The 19,036-nt window shown below is 39.2% G+C and overlaps 1 protein-coding gene and 1 long non-coding RNA gene across 3 annotated transcripts in view; both read right to left on the bottom strand.

Annotated features, from left to right (window-relative positions):
- LOC110395262 overlaps positions 1-18,630 on the bottom strand; it is an 82,891-nt gene extending 64,261 nt beyond the window's left edge. Inside the window, exon 1 of the long non-coding RNA XR_002436269.1 lies at positions 17,505-18,630. This is a non-coding gene — a long non-coding RNA (uncharacterized LOC110395262). The remainder of the gene's footprint in view (positions 1-17,504) is intronic.
- The window catches only part of SASH1 (SAM and SH3 domain containing 1), a 540,276-nt gene that overhangs the window by 510,666 nt on the left and 10,574 nt on the right, over positions 1-19,036 (bottom strand). The gene's annotated exons all lie outside the window — the stretch shown is intronic.

Below are 19,036 nucleotides of genomic sequence, written 5' to 3'. Positions count from 1 at the left end.
TTTCCTGCCTTCCACTACAGCAGGAAAGCACCGGCTGAGCAGTACTGGTGAGACCCAAGCAGCTTAGAAAAAAAAACCCAGAGCCAATCATAACCACCTACAGGACACAGCACTCACAAAGAGCTGGATTGGTATGCTGAGCAGGAAGAAAATGCAAGTTCTTCATTAACTCAATCATCCACATGCCTTATTAAACAACTGGAGAGGAAGAGACAGAATACAATGAAGTGCTAGAAAGCAAGAAAAAAGCCACAAAACCAAGAACACTTGCCCTTAGCAGACATATTAATTGGCACAACTGTGAAACTATCAGTGCTCTTCGAATCATAGAATGGCCTGGGTTGAAAAGGACCTCAAAGACCATCGAGTCTCAACCCCCCTGCTAAGTGCAGGGTCACCAACCACTAGACCAGGCTGCCCAGAGCCACGTCCAGTCTGGCCTTGAATGCCTCCAGGGACAGGGCATCCACAGCCTCCCTGGGCAACCTGTTCCAGTGCGTCACTACCCTCTGAGTGAAAAACTTCCTCCTAATATCCAACCTAAATCTCCCCTGTCTCAGCTTAAAACCATTCCCCCTTGTCCTACTGCTATCCACCCTCACAATCGATCCCCCTCCTGTTTATACGCTCCCTTCAAGTATTGGAAGGCCACAAATGAGGTCTCCCTGGAGCCTTCTCTTCTCCAAGCTAAACAAGCCCAGTTCCCTCAACCTTTCCTCATAGGAGAGGTGCTCCAGCCCTCTGATCATCTTGGTCGCCCTCCTCTGAACTCGTTCCAAGAGCTCCACGTTCTTCTTGTGCTGGGGGCCCCAGGCCTGGACACAGTACTCCAGATGGGGCCTCACGAGAGCTGAGTAGAGAGGGACCACCACCTCCCTCTCCCTGCTGACCACTCCTCTTTTAATGCAGCCCAGAACACAGTTGGCCCTGCAGGCCACCAGCACACACTGCTGGCTCATGTCCAGCTTCTCGTCCACCAGGACTCCCAAGTCCCTCTCCACAGGACAGCTCTCAAGGACTTCTTCCCCCAGGTTGTACAAATACCCAGGACTGCCCCGGCCCAAGTGCAGCACCCTGCATTTGGCCTTGTTGAACCTCATTAGGTTCTCGTGGGCCCACTTGTCCAGTCTGTCCAGGTCCCTCTGGATGGCTTCCCTTCCTTCCAATGCATCGACTGCACCGCTCAGCTTGGTGTCATCTGCAAACTTGCTGAGGGTACACTCGATTCCATTGTCTATGTCATTGATAAAGTCATTGAAGAGCACCGGTCCCAGGACTGAGCCTTGGGGGACACCACTCGTGACCGGCCTCCACCCTGACATAGAACCATTTATCACAACCCTTTGGCTGCGACCAGCCAACCAGTTCTTAACCCACCGAACAGCCAAATTTGCACAAATGATACAACTGCTCTGATCTCATCTCCACCTAGATTTCACAGATGTCCAGGAATATCCAACAGTCAGCTTCTTCCTATGCTGCCCTACGTAGAGAGGACGAGAGTTGGAAGGATAAGAGCCCGAGATCCTCAGCCTCAACGAGAAAACACCACCTCATCTGGACAAATGGAAACCTTATCTAAGAAAGAGGCACTTCCTGGGTTGGGGTACACTCCTTTATTAGGTATCAACAACAGCAACCACCTGCATCACATTATAATTGGCACATGTTAAATGGGACAATTAATGAAGCAATCTAAATGAAGAGGACCAACATGTAAAGATCATAGACTCACAGAATTGCTCAGGTTGGAAAGGTCCTTCAAGATCATCAAGTCCAACTGCAACCTAACCATACTACTCTAACAACCCACCGCTAAATCATGTCCCCAAGAACCACATCCAAAATGTTTTTAAACACATTCAGGGATGGTGACTCAACCACCTCCCTGGGGAGCCTGTTCCAGTGCTTAACAACCCTTTCTGTAATGAAGTTTTTCCTAATATCCAACCTAGACCTCCCCTGGTGCAACTTGAGGCCAATTCCCCTTGTCCTGTCACCAGTGAGAAGAGACCAGCCCCGCTCTCACTGCAATCGCCTTTCAGGTATTTGAAGAGAGCAATAAGGTCTCCCCCTCAGCCTCCTCTTCCCCAGACTAAACCGCCCCAGTTCCTTTAGGCGCTCCTCATAGGGCATATTCTCCAAGCCCTTCACAAGTCTTGTTGCCCTTCTTTGGACCTGCTCCAGCACCTCAACGTCCTTTCTGAACTGAGGAGCCCAAAAAGAGGTCAGCTTGAAGGTGTACTGCTAACTTTGGTTTTCTTTATATCTTGAAGTTTTGCTATAACTAGACTAACTGCAGACTTTCAAGCTCATCATAGCTGAGATTCTATACAACAGTCACGGTCCAAATTAATTTCAGATTGTATAAAGATGATGAGAACAGTTGTGTGCGAGCTTTATGTGTTTAATTGTATGCGCTAGCCACAGTAAAGACCTGGTTTGGAGAATGCCAATGAAGAAAGACGAGTGGGACAAAAGTGGCTATCATTCATCATAGAAGAGGTTATGAAATCATTTTTAACAGATCACAGTCGAAAGGGTTTTATGTTGTCAGCAGAGAGACAAATTACCATTTATTGCCAAAACCAAATTTTACTTTTGAATAAAGGTATGCAAATATTTGAGTAGAAATATGCACGGAGGATGTAGATGTGCTTTAGAAGATCCCAGTTATCCACAGTTATTCCTACCTGACATTTAGATATCAGAGTTCAAACAAGTCAAAGATACAGTATAAGTTAATGTGGTAGGTCACAGCTTTTTTAAATTCCTATGAACATGAAACAAATTCCCCCCAAACACAATCATATTCAAGCTTGTCCTACATTTCGTACTTTGGTATATGATGTCTGTAACAACCTACGCTTTTGTCTTAACACTCTTTGTATTCCTTTTTCTTGGCAACACCTCCTTCTCCGTTTCCAGAAAAGCAGAAAATGAACTCAAAGACTCTCCTGCATTGCCTTCGTGTTCCCTCCTTCCTGCTCCTAAATTCATTAGCTTGCGAGTCCCACATCAGCACCAGCTAATTTTCTATTTCATAGTAGGAAACTGCAACTTAGGAGATTCTTTTCTGGAAAATTAGCGTCTCACCACCACAAAGAATAAGAACAAATAACAAAAATTCATTTGGATTATTTAAATGAAGTACTCTAGATTGAGCACTTAATTTTTATGGTTTTTTACCCTAGCAAATTTTAGGGTTTGTTGTGAAACATTCCCTTCTTTTAATGTTGCAGTATTGTACCTCATATACTTAATCAAAAACAGTTTCACCAAAATATTTTCAGAAAAAACCTACTAGCTCCAGTGTCCAATGAAGTTTAACAACAGCTGCTCTAAAAATTTGCACAAGGGAAACCACAGGCTTCTGAAGTATTAGGATTAGAAATAGTTTCTGGAATCAGATAAAAAGAAGAAACAGAATCACAATCCTAAAATGTACTCTGAAAAGCCCATTTGTGCATAAGGACAAATAAAACTTAGTAGCTCAAAGCAATATAAGTTTACAAATCAAGAAGAAAAAAACACACCCACAAAGTCCTCTCTATTTCTTGTGAAGCACAACATTCTAGTACCACTCTCCTGTAACTCACTCACCTATGTCTGAGAGGAGAAAAGATTAAAGTTGTGGCCTACTTTTCCCCCCCACCTCAGTTAATGAATTGCATCTCTGCTCACTCATGAGATGTCCTTGGCAACTAATGATTTACCTCACCTGTTCCAGGAACAAGCTGATTGTAATAAATTACTCTGCCTTTCAACACCACTTCTCCACCCATATGGCCTCTAGTATACACTCATCATTTATCTACAAGGCTCTCTGAAAAAAAGTAGTATTGCTGAAGCAAAAGCTCCTACAGTAAAAATAACATTTACAAGAGACAAGGTTTTTGAGTGAAAAATAAATGTTCATGGCAAGTTTCAATACTGAATGTCTGCTAGGACTGATCAGTCACAAGTGTATATGGTTACAAATGAGCCTCTAAAATTGCACATTTTAATTATTTTTGGGACGGTCACTGAAATAAAGCATTTACTACATACTACATGAAAGATAACGTACAGCATGATTGCTGTAGGAGCCAATATACTAAGCATTACTATACACTAGCATTTATTATCATCACAAGACAGTTTTAATTTCACACTTGAAATTGTGCAAGTACATGCCAGCTGATGCAATGCATTTCACATACGTAGTCTTTATTGCTCAATATCCCTGTTTCAATTAAAAAAATTATGAGTAAAAAATAGTAACTTTCAAAATTCCTTACCTCCCTTTCAAACCTTTCCCATATAAACCTCAACATTTTGGTTGCTGGTCCGATGCATCTGCATGTTTTGGTACTGTACTCTCACTGAAAATGTTATACACTGTATAGACAGATTATTTACAACACAGTAAGAGGAAAAATTGCAAGAAGAAAGGAGAAGAGTGAGCTCCTTACTCAGACTTCTGCAGATCATTACTTAAATCATATAAAAGGACTGATATCTTACAAAGCCTATTTTAGGGCAAAGGAAAGATAATTCCAGTTCAACAAGAATCAGAAATGTATGACCGTGGCTATACAGAGAATAGTTAAAGAATTAACCCAAAAGCAAAGAATGCAATGCATCAATTTTCCCAAACCCCTTGTAAACCTGTTTTGTGACAGTATAATCTGCAAAGTATCCTGCCTTAAAATTTAAGCTATCTGAAGCATGAATCTACGTTTATCCCACTGAGTATTGCTCACCTTGCTACTACTGCTTTTAGAAGTAGTAAACAGAGCACACCAGATTCAACTCTACTGCAGCTCCATAGAAGTTCTGTGTACTACAGCTGGGACAAATCCTGCTCCTCATTTTTTGAGCAACCAGATAAATCCTCAATCCTATTTATTACTGTCAGAAAATAAATCACATAGGCAGACTACATCTACATTCCTCCAGAAGCACCACAAGCCCCTTGAACATTTTAAGGCCAGCATCCACTCAGATGGCAATGGCCGCCCTTCCTCCTACTTGTCTGGCATGGGTCCTTGCAGTGACAGTGAACTCTGAAATCCTCAGAAGTGATGCTCATACGTAAGAGAAAAGGTACTCTTCCACCACCAGCAAAATGCGTGTGCCATATCTGAAACAGTAGTGAACATGACAGCTTCCACTGTGGGTGCTCCTCAGTGTTCATCATTCACATTAAGAAGAACAAAACAAGGTATATGGAATTTATCATTTAAAAAGTTACAAAAGTTGTTTTGTTGATAAGCTATGTTAAGCTGTCCAAAACACTTGCACTTTAATTTCATACGCAGCCACTATAATTTAATTCAAATTCATGTTTGTTTTTGTCACAAGAACATTTTTGCAAATAAAAATTCATACAATCTTAATCTAAGTCTTCAACAGAAAGAGATGTCCCTTGGTGAGAGATCTAACCCAACAGTACATCCAATAAATTCCATGTCATGTCTTCCTCTGCTATTAATTAATAAACAGTTACCACATCCCTGCCTACAGTAGTTTAACCCAGGTACTTCAAATGCTCATTTTGAGCCCAAGACTCACCTAACAGTCTAACTTTGCAGAACAATGAAGTTTTAGCTAATTACATTAATTAAACTAGTTAAGTAGCTTCAGCAAACACACGTAAATGCAGCCGGTTTCAGAATATTTCATCTGAAAAGGCTAACATTATTCAGCACAACTGAAGGCAAAAAGCCACTTCTACAGCAAGTGTTAACAAACAGCTGCAGTGAGTTACTTTGCACAGGAAACTGCTGCTGTCTTATATTCCCACAGAGTCAAAAACGCTCAGGGGACACAGCAGTAGTGCTTAACAAAAAGACCTAATTCAGCTCCAGGACAGCAGAAGCCTAACCTGCCTTGCTGCCCAGGAAAACTCTCAACAGGATTTTACAGTCAACACTCAAGTCTAACCTGTCAGAGCATGCTATCACCCAACTAGATTTAATCTGACAGGTCTTATTTTTGCTTTCATAAAAATCATACATTGTGACTGTTACATAGTCATGGGCCTGTTTTGCATTACAGACCACAGATTACTTATTTGAGCTTCACAAGCTGAATGATCAACATGGAGTTTGTGTGATTAATACATTTCTTGCTTACATATTCAATCCCTTTTGGAGTAGAATACAATACATTTTTAACTCTGAAGTACATATAAAGATGTCTTTGATTTCGCTAACATGAAGGTTAGCTATAGATTACTGCTGTCTCTTGAAGGGTCAGAGGCCTTGAACCTCTTACTTGGAGCTTACATTTATTTGAAGTCTGACCATTTTACACACTATGGTGAACTGTTCACAAGAGTCAAGTATACCTCCTTCTCTTCTGGTTGCATAAAACTACTCATTAAGATGTCATTCAAGAGAAAAAAAGAAAAAACATCAACATTTGGGTGAGCGAGCATAAGGCTAGAGAAAATGGGAGCAGCAGAAACAACATCCAAACAAACTCTGACCTATACTCATTTCCAGTAATTACTAGAAAGGTGAAAGGCCAGTAGATTTTAAAACAAAAACCCCAGACCACGTATTCCAGTAGAAAAAAGGCACCAAGATCTTAGCCAAAAAAAAAATTCAACATGACGAATGACAGTTATGATTAAATACACCTAAGAGTAACAGTAAACTGGAAGCCTGTTTCAGTTTTGCTTGCTGTTTATCTTATTTCCTTGTCACTAAGGAAATATCTCCTTTCCCTGCATGGAACCGCAGTGACATTTGACAAAGCAATTAGGAGAAGGACGCTCATGATCAGCTGCCTTCGCCCTGTTACCAAACAGTCAATGCTCAGTTCATGATTCCAGCAGATGTTCGTGCTTTACAGACTTAGTGGGAACTTAAGGTCTTATTTTTTTCTGTGCTTCCTGTGTGACACAAAACTGAGTCTAAACAGAGAAACCACTCATTTATGAGCAGTAAGCGTTAACCCATCCAGCACTATCCACTATACAAATCAGAGAATAAACTCTGCCCAACAAAGTTATTTCTGCAAACCCACAGCTAATTTGAAACCTTCAAGTTCAAATGCTCAGCAAACTGAAGAAAAGCCAGCTTGTGCAGAGAACTCTACCATGGCCATTTACTTCTCACCATCACCCACTGCCCTTTCCAGTTAATACTTTGCTGAAGAACTCCTGCTTATGAAACACAGATATACATCATACAAAGACAGAGAGTAGCATTTTAAGGAGGCAGAGACAAACCCTGACAGGAGAAGCACTCCTGAATTCCCCCAGCCCTCATCTCTGCTTCTGCTCCACTTTCAGACTTGGGCCTCTCGTATTTGCATGACCATGGACTTTCCCATAGCACAGGGCTAAAAATCAGAACTAATCCTTCTCACACAAAGAATACTTTTTGTGCGTGTATGCGCTTATGCAAGAAAGGGGGGTAGTACAGATTTTCAAATTAAAAAGACAACATAGCCTCTTGACAACCAGTTTAAACTGCTTGTAAAATGAAGGATTAATTCTGCTTCACGCTCTGTACTTCCACCACATTCGCTGAAATACAGTAGTTAAAATAGTTAACAACTGATTTGGCAAAAGGTATCTTCAATTATTCAGGAATGCAACCTATTGGAGCAGCCGTGAGAGCATCAGGGCACATAGCTCCTGGGCAAACTCCTCCTGACCCCGACATCAGTCACTGGGCTTCAGAAGTAGATGTGTTGCCTTCACTATGGAAACCCACCTGGGTTTACAGATACACCAGAGATCAGCTTCAGAATCAGGGGCCTAATGTCAGCCAGAGGTTCAAGTCTTCCAGAGAGGAAGAAGACGACAAGAAGATGAAGAAGAGGACAAGGAGATATGGAAAGATGAGGTTGGCTTTACAGACTGAAGAGATTCTGCTGGAAACCTAGGTGCGATTTCATCAAGCACTAAAAGCTCACTCAACCCAGAAAAATCCAAAACAAACATTTTAGAGACTCATAAGAAAATATCCAGTATTCTCTAGTACTACATATACCACAGACAAGAAAAAAAACCTTTCAGTCAAAGACTTGAGCTTTATCTCCCTTGCCTTGCATTTAGTAATGCTCAAGTCATTTACTGTGATAAAATTGTGTTGCTATTCAAACTTGCCTATTCAACCCACCTTATCCTATCATAGCCACCTAAATAAGGTATGCCACCATAAGAACCTCAGGGTTCCTACTCTTCAGCAGGCAGTACAGAGGTGCTCTCTGCTGCAGAACAAGAGTTTTTAACAAGTAATATTTTCAAAGGTCAGCAGTTTGGGCTTCTTTCGCAAACTGTAAGGAGAATACAACTGTTAATCACAGAATTGCAGGGGTTGGAAGGGACTTCTGGGGATCGTCACGTCCAACTCCCTGCTAAAGCAGTTCCTTACAGCAAGTCGCACAAGTAGGTGTCCAGACAGGTCTTCAATATCTCCAAAGAAGGAGACTCCACGACCCCTCTAAGCAGCGTCTTCCAGAGCTCTGTCACTCTGACAGTAAATAAGTTCTTCCTTGCATTAGTAGGGAACCCTGTGTTCCACTTTCTGCCCGTTGCCTCTTGTTCTATTGCTGCACACCACTGAAAAAAGGTTCATCCCCACTGACTTGAATAAATATGCAAGATAACGGTTAAAACTTTAGCCACCTATCCAACAGTACAGCACAAGCTAAAATAAACTACTATAAATTTAGTGACAGGACTGGTCAAAAATAAAGTCACTCTTTCCATGAGAACTTGTAGAAAAAAACACTCTCATTCAACAGCTGGGGAACTTCCCTAGACTCAAATTTTTCAATTAGCATTTCCAACCAACAGCTATACAATCATTAACTATGCCAGTGTGTTTTACATCGTGACTTGACTGTTAATGTACCTGAGCAGTCTTATCTCAGTTAAAATCCAAGTTTAACAAGAAGGGGGAAGTGCTGTTTATGCTAATATTTTTGAATGTTTTAAAGAAACATGTTTTTGTTAAACTAGCTTTAACTCTCAAGTCCAAAACATAAAACCTAATTCATAAGCAATGCATCCTAAAGGCAGTAATCTGCTGTCCTTTACTTTTAATGCACCAAAAAAAAATCAGAAAAGAAGAAACATTCATGAAAGGAAGAAAACAGACAAAAGAAGAATGTGAACAAGAACCCACCATATCCTTACCTTACTATGAAGGTATGTAAAAAATAATTTGCAGGTAAGATACGCCTTCTCTCTATACAGAATTTTAAAAGGCTTACGATTTCACTACATTACCTACCTTTTCAATAATGCATATACATCTTAAATATGCATTTGGTATTATGTGGTATGAGTAGAGGTGAAGAAAAGGACTTGTTTACATTATTTGCTAGGTAGAAAAAAGTCTGGCAGCATCTCTTAAAGTTAATGGACTGTAATAGAAACTATAAGGGGAAAAAATATATATACACACATGACTTCAGCTGTTGGAAACCAACTACTTCATCTTAGTTTTAATTAATTTCCAGCAGCAAAAGATACAAAGGCTTACATATGTATTCTTTAATGTGCAAGATTTGTATTAATATCATGTCTGTTTTAAATTTATTGTTATCTTCTATTAAAGAATAAATAATTGTACTGTCTTGTAACATGTAGCTCTTGAGCTTTAAATCACTGACCATAACTAATAAGCAGTGTAATAGCATGAGTATCTTAACTAAAACCACAGACTGCAATTTTGTTGATTGTAAATCATCATCATTTTTAATGCAAAAGCAACAGCAAATCTCTGTAATTACTGGGTGCATTTTGAATCACTTTTATGATTACTGCTCTATACCCATTAGAAATCCAAAACACTGAACTGCACGGGGCATAAAACTGGAATTATGATACAGTGCAAGCTATAATTGAAATTCATAAATTTCTGCACTGGTGTTCAAAATTGTTTTGTTGCCAGGAATCGAAGTCCCGCAAAATTGACTTGAAAAACATTTACTCTGTTAAACAGAGTGTTGGCTGCATTGAGAACAGTAGTTAATTTCAGAGTACTCTGAAGTAAAAAATGTTGAGGATCAGATATAATTAAAAAAATTAAAAAAAAAATCAAGAATGCCACTCTATATCCTATTTAAAAAAAACAACATATAAAGGCACATATACTACTGCTGCCTTCATTTGGTAATAAACAGAATATTATCTTCTAGAAGTATTAGTTCTCTGTGAAGGGAAATCAGAAATTAAATAACACATGCAGGAAATATCTTTTTAGGGGTAATAACTTTAATGTTTCTAGGACCATGAAAGCATGCATCTTAAAAAAAGATGAAGAGAAACTTACATGGCTGCAGAAAAGAGGTATCAGAACATTCATGGATTTGGGCAGCCCAGTTTACAAGAAGAGACTGGAAGAGCTTTCTTGTTTCAGCTCACAAGGCAAAGACATAGAAGAGATGACTGCTCTCATAATGCTAGTTCATCTGGGATATTTCTTGAAAGGGATCTACTACATGGGTCCAATTAATCTCTACCCATGAATATGTTTCCATGTTGGAGACTTAACAGAAGGGCACTGTTTTGTTCTTTTTGATTTTATACCGTAGCTTATTAAACTAAAAGTCATCACCATTAAAAAATAAGTAATAAATCGTTAATAAGCATGGGATGGAAAGTAGAAGATAGCTCCTGTTTAAAAAAAAAGGAGGAAAAAAGTTGAGGACCTTAATGAGGTTTTCTATGAGGAAGAAATTCATTTCTTTTATTTAGATAGGGCTACAAACTGATGTCATTGCCTGCTTCCACTGGTCAAAGTCTGTTTTAATGTAGACAACCTTTGTTTTTCATTCTAGTTTGCTTCTCCTAAATTAAGACGACTTCTACCAGACAGTGCAAAATCAGGAAGAGACAATTTGCAGATCCGTCCTGCAGAACCTCCAGGGAGAAAACCTGAACAGAAGAAAGTAGAAAGCATACTTTTTTCCAACTTCTTTACAGAAATTTCTTCAGGGCAGGGCTACAACATCATACTTATGATTACCACAGTCATGGCTGAAGAACTACTCTTTAAACTAAAAATGCATTTCCACTGGTATATAGTTTCCCCTTAATTACTTTCCAAATCTCCAGACCAGGAGTAACCATGCAAAATTTGCTACCTTAAAAGCAACATATTGAACTATTTGCTTTCAGAACAGCATGTTGAAAGTGGGTTACATCACTGTTATTTAACATTTCCAGCTATTTAGAAATAAAATGTTCAAAGTGCTTAACTTCACACAGTTATGTGTAGACAAATGTGTGCTTGAGTAATTGGGTGACATCTCTAAGATGATACAGCCTGCCCCCTTAGCATTAAGATCAGCACTTGTGAATCAAAATACATTCAGTCCATTATAACGATAATGCAAACAACACTTAAAGACACTAAATGGATTCCCAGTGCATTAACAGGAAAATCTGACAATTATGCAAGTAGGTGATAAGAAGCACAGCACTACAGAAGAAACAGTCATAGGATTACAGATACTTTTCCCGATCTCTTCCTTCCATTGCTAAGGCTTAGAGAAATGCAAGCATCACTTAGCTCTGGTTTTCTCTTACCTGTGTATTTAAACTCTAAGGCATTTCAAGAACCTGCTTCCTTTCATCAGGACATCACTCCCCAGCTATATTACAAAAGCTACATGCAACACATACAACTGAGAACTTGTTTTATGGTCATGGAACGATTTTTGTTAGGCCAAATGCTTCAGATGTAATATAATCTAGTGCTCATTTCTGCCCTTGGCAGCATTACAGTATGCAAACGTTCAAAACACATGGCCATTATGCACACTTAATAGAAGAAAAAGAACAATTCTTCAGAAGGAATGTTATCTGAGGTTTCATTTCTGAACCTCTGTTGAAAGCACAAGAGGTTTACAAAAACTCCACCGTGATTCATTCACATAAAGGGCAAGTTAGGTACATTTAGAAAAGGATGGTAGTCTCAGGGATTAGAAGCATGAATGCTGAACTTCTAGCAAAATAGCAGCACGATGCACAACTAAGAGAGACGAAGAAAGAAAATTTTTGCTATGCAGAATAAAAGTTGTGGAATGCCCTATAATTCTATTCTTGCATCAGTCATTCACTTGCTCATTCCTGTACAGCAGGCCACCCTGGAGTCTTTGTCACCAACATATAACATAAAATAGAGCAAAATAATCAACTGTGAGGCCTGGATGCAAGAAAAACTGCAAAGAGAAGTAGTTTCTTGGAAGAAGCCAATCCACCATGTCATTCGGAGAGAACGAAATCCTTGCAAAGGACTGACTTAATAGAAGCATTAGTCCTACCCCCTGTGACCCTGAGGTAGGTCAGTGTGCCTGCAGGGATACACAGAACAGACTTTTATTTTCACATGACGTGTCCAGTAGAGAAGGAGTTTCATATAGTTTACACTTGAGTCAGACTAACACATAATAGAAATATGTCTGAGAGTTGAGAAATTTAATCCTGATTCATCTGTGACCCAGGCACATTACTGTTTTCTTCAGCTGTGTCCTGAACTATAGGATGGATGCCATACAGTATTAATATGCATCTGGCCACATTCAAGGCACACAAAGCACTCCCCAGGAAGTGATTTATGCAAGTGTCTCAAGGCTTACCCTTTGCAGACCTCACTTCTGCAAATGCACATTCATGTACTATTGATGGACCTATACTCCTTAAGCACCACAGAATCATAGAATGGCTTGGGTTGGAAGGGACCCCAAGGACCATCAAGTTCCAACCTCCCCCACCACAGGCTGCTAGATCAAGTACTACATCAGCACAACACAGAATTAGTCTTAGCTCCTACTTCCAGAAGTAAACTAGCAGCGGTGACTGAAACACAAAGTAGACATAGGTGTCTGTGCCCTATGGACCTCATACTCATAAACACAAACAGAGGAGTTCACCTACAGGTTCGATAGATTTATGGTCACAACTAGACCAGTGGCATGGAGTAGGGGGCAGGGAATGATGGAGCGCAGTCAAGGAGATGGGCTGCTGCACGTCAAGAAAGCGAGCTGTCTTGCTGTAACAGTGATCAAGAGCTATTACTAACAATACAGAAAGATGACAGAAGATGAAACAAACCTGTGTTTGTTGGAAAAACACTATTATGTCATATGGAGAAAATCTTGTAGATCCTTCCCCACACATAATAACGCTTTTGTTTCCACAAATCAAGAAGCAACAAAACAACAGACAGAGTTATGAAAAACTAATTATGCCCAATCAACCCAACCTCCTTCTATATCAGACAAGAAAACTCCCAGCATAAAAGAAATACGCAGATGCCACTAGTTGTGATTTCAGAAAGCCTTTTGATACCATTTCACTAGATATTCATACTAGCAAACTAGGAAAGAACGGTCAAATGCAAATAACTAGTACAAAGCATTTGCAAAACTCTACCCACAGAATAAGTAAGACAAAAATTTGAAGAATTATAATGAGAAGCCTTCCAGGGGGCTGCCCTCGGCACAGTGATCATTTTCAGTACCAACGCAGATGGTCAAAGTGAGAATATTCTTACATCAGTGGGACACGTTCAACCAGCTGGAACATTAACGCACAGGAGGCTGGCCTTTGAATTCATAATGGTCTTGAACTAGAGGAAGGCTGATAATACAAGGATGTTATTCATCAGGCACACAACAGCAAAAGTACAACTGGGTATGGATCATTACATAACACAAACAATGGCTAGCTCTCCCACCTAAAGGTCTCAGGGCTTGTTGTAGACCCAAGGCAGGAGCCAACAATATAGGTGTAACTAAAAGGGTAACAGCCACAAGGGGATAACCAGTAGATAACCAATGCTCTGCCCAAAACCAGCAAGGCCTCAGACCTCCTCAGATCGATGAGTGAGAGAGTACTAAAATGGTTATCTGCACAACCTCCACAAAAAAAAAGGCTAGAAAAGGGAGATTAATTAACCATTCATTAATAAATGGATCATTATTTATCCAACATTTGGGTAGGATTCAGCAGCACCCTCAAAAATCTAAACCTTGCTAACAGAAGATATAGCGAGAAGTAACAAAATGAGTTGTGATATGGAAGATTTAGGTAAGACAATAGGAAACAATTTAACAGTAAAGACATCTTAGCATGTCAAGGATTAATGAGATTACAAGAGTTGCATTACTTAAAGTTAGGAAACAGCTTGTCAAGCTAATGTTTGACAAAAACACAACTATTTCACTATTCAGAGGCTTAAATCCATTTGGAAAACTATTTCAACCACAAAAATTACTGAGGGTTGGTACTACCAATTAGCCAAACGTCAGAAGGACATCTAACCCCCTGCATAGATCTGGTATCATACGAACAAAACTCTCTAAAACAAAACAGAACAACAAACTTAACAACCTCAGTTTAGTCAAACCTTAGATGTATGCAAGGGGAACACACTGAAAACTACTGCACCAATTTCACTACTTTTTCTTTTCTTTAGAGATAGACACTTCTGGTTCAGTTCCATGCAGCACTATTACTTTGTGCAAAGGAAAAAAAAATTAGCTTGCATAAAGCTGCAGGAGTCTTTCAAACACATTCTTCAGCTGCAAGCTGTCTAAGCAACATCCAAATCTGGGATTTAAACATGAAACTATTAAAAAAATAAAAAAGCTTTTATCTTTCAACTTCCTGAATTTAAAAGATCCTGACAGTATTTGGAAACCTAAAGTCTAAGTATTCTTTATGCACAGTTTTGGGGAAGAAAAAAAACAAAATACAAGAACACCAACATCCTCACAGTTATTTGTATACACTTAGGAGCTTTTTTTGTCCATTTCCAGTCTGACAGAGCTGTCTACGTAGGCAAAAGCAATGGGCTTAAAGGTCTAAGAACTCATGCTTATCATGAGAGAGCAGAAAACAGTGATTGTGAAAGAAATGTAAAGGAGCATGTTGGCAGCCAGCCACTAACTCCTTCAATCAAGTTATTTCAAAAGATAAAAAGTAAAAAAATATTAGTTACAATGCCTGTTAAATTTCCACCCTTAGGCACAACAGAACACGTAAATAAGACAAATCCCTCCCACATCACTCAAGTCAGAATTATCTCTGCCTTTGGGTAAATAGCTCAAAAACATCATGATATAAACTGTCAGTATAGAGACTTTTCCTCAACATTTCTGCTCTTATGATTTCTTTAGCGCAGCTTATATCTTCTTTCCAAGTTTAGCTCCTACCTGGCAGTTTCAGCCCAGTAAGGTAACAGTAATCAATACACAGGATTATTCTTATATGGGCTGAACGGTCCTTTTGAGAGAACTACCCAGAATCAAGAAATAAATGATCGCAGCATAATTATCAACTTCTTTCATTTCCCTCATTCTAAATGTTTCCATATACCAAAAAGCATCTTAACCATTGTATTTTTATTCTTTTGTTTCTGGTTGAAAAAATGGGAACTCATTCAGAATCTCACTGCTCTGTTTGATAGCCTATGGCTTATTTCACACATCTCCAGACTGGAAGAAGGGAGAAGGAAGAGCAAGGAGAAAAAAGTGAAGATCAGTTTACCCTTATGTGGATGCAGCTAATAGATGTACATTTAAAGATCTACTTCCATCAAGGTTAGACAAAGACCAGAAAACCAGAAACCACAGTGATTATATATATTTTTTTTAATTTATTACTTTGAAAGCAGAATTACAGATTCTGTGCAAAACAAAAAACCTCCCTTTATTCCCAACAAAATCAACAGCTAAAGTTCCACAAACTCTCATGGTATGGGGTCAGAGCCTACATACCCAACAGAACTTAACGTAGAAATGCTTTTACTTTCAAAAACTCTACTGTAGAGAAGGCAAACTGCAGGTAAGACAAGAAACATCAGTGCTGTCTGTTTAGAAAGCACTATATAGTCTTCTAAACTCAAATATCCTCTGACAAGCTGTTTCACTGAAGCATGACTACTTACATTTAATGGCTGCCATATTTGCTTATACCAGTTATTAATCAAACATCCTGAAGCAACAATGATTAAGCACATGGCCATCAAGCAAAAGGCAAAATACAGAACACTAGAAGCTCTTCAGATGAAGAAGTCTCTCTGACAGCTGCAACTTAGTTTTCAATATTCAGTAGTGTTCATTTTTTTTTCTTTAAAGCTGGTTAATGTGAGCAGCATTGCAGTGAAACACTGACACTAAAAGTAAGGCTCGTTTATCACCTAAAGGTTAAAAATGGACATATTTAAAACAAGTAACACATTAAAGAGTGTTTAACATAGATTGTAAGCCCTTGAATCCATACAAACCATAAATATTGGTTTGCTTATTATTCACCATCTCTGTGATACAGACACTTAATTGAATAGTAGTTACCTATCACTATCTGAAATAGAATCCAGAAAAGTATTTGGAAGTTAATCACTTTTCAAGCCAAACATGCACTAGAATAAATAAGGACTAGTCAAGAGCAATGCCCTTTGCAGTGAAGACTTCTCTCTTTTCTCAGCAGGAACCAGAGAAGAAAAACATCACTTTAGCAAATATTAAAAATAAATAAATAACTAAGCTTTTACTACTAAAGAGCCAAGTTAAGTACTAGGAGGAACTACATAGAGGAGTAAACATCAATGAAAACACCTGAATCGCTCAAAATACCAGCACTAGAACTATAGAACAGAATTTAAACACCATGTGTAATTTGAGGGAAAAGTTTCTACCCCTTCAGTTGAAAATAGAAACATCTAAAATTAGAAACTTATGAATTAAAACCTATCAAGTACAGGAAGTCTACATACAAGTTCTGGTTCACAGAGTATCAGGGAGAAGAACAATTATGGAGTTAAAATGTGCTAATTAAAAGGATGAAGTTGTTGCTGTCCAGTTGTACAGCAACTTCAAATTAGAGAAAGAAATCCTTCTGTAGCAAATGTGACAAGAAAGACTAGGAAGAAGAAAAAGCTATTTCTTTTTAAGAAGATGGTGCTCATTTCCTTATCCACACAGGAAGAAGTACATTCAGTACAAAGGAATGTCTGCCTTATTTTATAAATTCAGATCAATGCTATTAACTATTGCATCAGTTTCACCCACTTAGAAGCCTCTAAAACAATTCACTCCCCTCAACAAATTGAGGCTCCTATCAAAAACATCACACCCAGAAAGGATGTACTGCAATGGCTTATTTGCCATTAGACATCATAGGAATTGATTTAATGAACCCCACGCTTGCATAAGCAGCTCTCCTTAATATTTTTACACATAGAATGTAAGCTCTCTTTTAAGCAAGTTTCCAAAATTATGATGAAACTGTCCCTCAGGATCACAATAAAATCCTTTATAACTTCCTTTGTAAGTGAAGTAATACCACTACTTAAGGCTCACAAGAAAACCACTCAATTTTGTAAGAAACATTTAAAAAAAAAAATCACAGTACCAACACTATCATATACTTGCTACAGCATCAGTACTAGCTCCTTTCAACAAGAAACTCAAGCTTTCTGTAAGGATAAATTCTTTCTGCTTTTACTACCAGAAGCTTTTCCAAACACATAACATTTACTTACAGCAACTGGTACTGCAGATGATGCAAACTCCAATGGAAAAATATCCTAAACTGATCAAATCCTCTCTAAGGTGCTACTCACTCTTAAAGGCGTCATAAACGAGGCCACCAGCCTGGGCATGCCCAGCAGCAGGCCTGGCTCAGCTGATGGCCCTTAGCAGTTAAAGCAGTTCCCATCATTCCACTACACTGCACTCACGTGCTTTTCTACCAAAAAGAATAAAATCCTTTTCACAGGGAACGATTGCATCAGAACTCAAAGAAATTGTTTACTCAGAGGGAAGTGAGATATAGCTGCCCAGTGAAGCTGTGGATCTCTGGTGTTCAAGGCCAGGTTGGCTGGGGCCCTAGGCAGCCTGATGTGGTGAATGGCAGCCCTGGCCACAGCAGGGAAATTGAAACTGGGTGGGCTTTAAGTTTCCTTGCAATGCAAACCCAGCTGTGATTCTAACATAGAAAGAATAAATAGTGTATCTTAACATCACTTCAAATGCTGACTTGTTAGACCACAAATATCAGGAATTAAGGCAACCTTTTAGGAGACCTGAGTAGGGATACTAATGTTACTTCTTAAAGAGGTGAAAAATGATTTAGTGCATATGCCTTGCTCTTCCGGTTTGTTTTCATCTGGTTTAGTTTTGACTTTATTGTCAATACCACATAAATTTCATTATTTTTAGTCAATGGCTGCATTAAGTATGTCTTCCCTGTATGTAGACCTTGAAAGAAAGCAACTAGTGGTATTCTCCATCTATTCCACAAGCTATAAAGCATTATTTTTACCACAGTGTAAATATCAAGTGCATGTGTAAATCTCCCCTCTGGAATATTCTGGATAATTTAGAGCAGGCATGCCCAACCCGTGGCCCACAGTCCGCAAGTGGCCCAGCACAGCTCACAAGACGGCCGCCCCCTGCTCTGTCCTATCATGGCAGAGGCTCTGCCCTGTAGAGCAGCCCAGCCTGGCCCTGGGCACACAACTGTCAACCAACCAATGGAACACTGGTGGTGTACTAATGCTGTCTGGGCTGGAACTACAGCAAGGGGAGGGTACAGTGCAGTTCCAGCTCAATTTATGGCAAATAAGTTTATGCATTTTGATACACTTGCTAAACACAGACCTGTGAATAGTGAAAAACATACAGCTGTGCTTTCCACTCTGATAAAGGAATTTGAGAATAGGTTTTGAGGTTGCAAAAAAAAAAATTATACTTTTTTTGTTTATTTGCAACCCCATTTTCAGTCAACATAAATACATTACCTGTGAATTTTCAGATGGACCATAATGAGCTGCAATCAAAAATTTGATTATGTCGCTTTTTATAAGCCCTCTCTTACCAGAGAGAAATATCCCTTACTTCGTAGTCATGCCTTATTCGTGTCATTGCTTTTTGGCAGTACACACATTTGTGAACCATTATTTTCAAGGATGAAGTACTGGAAGAGTAAAGTTTCATCAAAAATCTCTACTGAACACCTTGACAGCTCACTAAGAACTGCAACCACTGCCATCAAACCATACTGGTGTGTTAG

This window comes from Numida meleagris, chromosome 3 (assembly GCF_002078875.1).
Source record: "Numida meleagris isolate 19003 breed g44 Domestic line chromosome 3, NumMel1.0, whole genome shotgun sequence".
NCBI classification, from domain to species: domain Eukaryota; kingdom Metazoa; phylum Chordata; class Aves; order Galliformes; family Numididae; genus Numida; species Numida meleagris.
The sequence above is the reverse complement of the archived record's forward strand: the minus strand, read 5'-3'. Positions and strand labels throughout refer to the sequence as shown.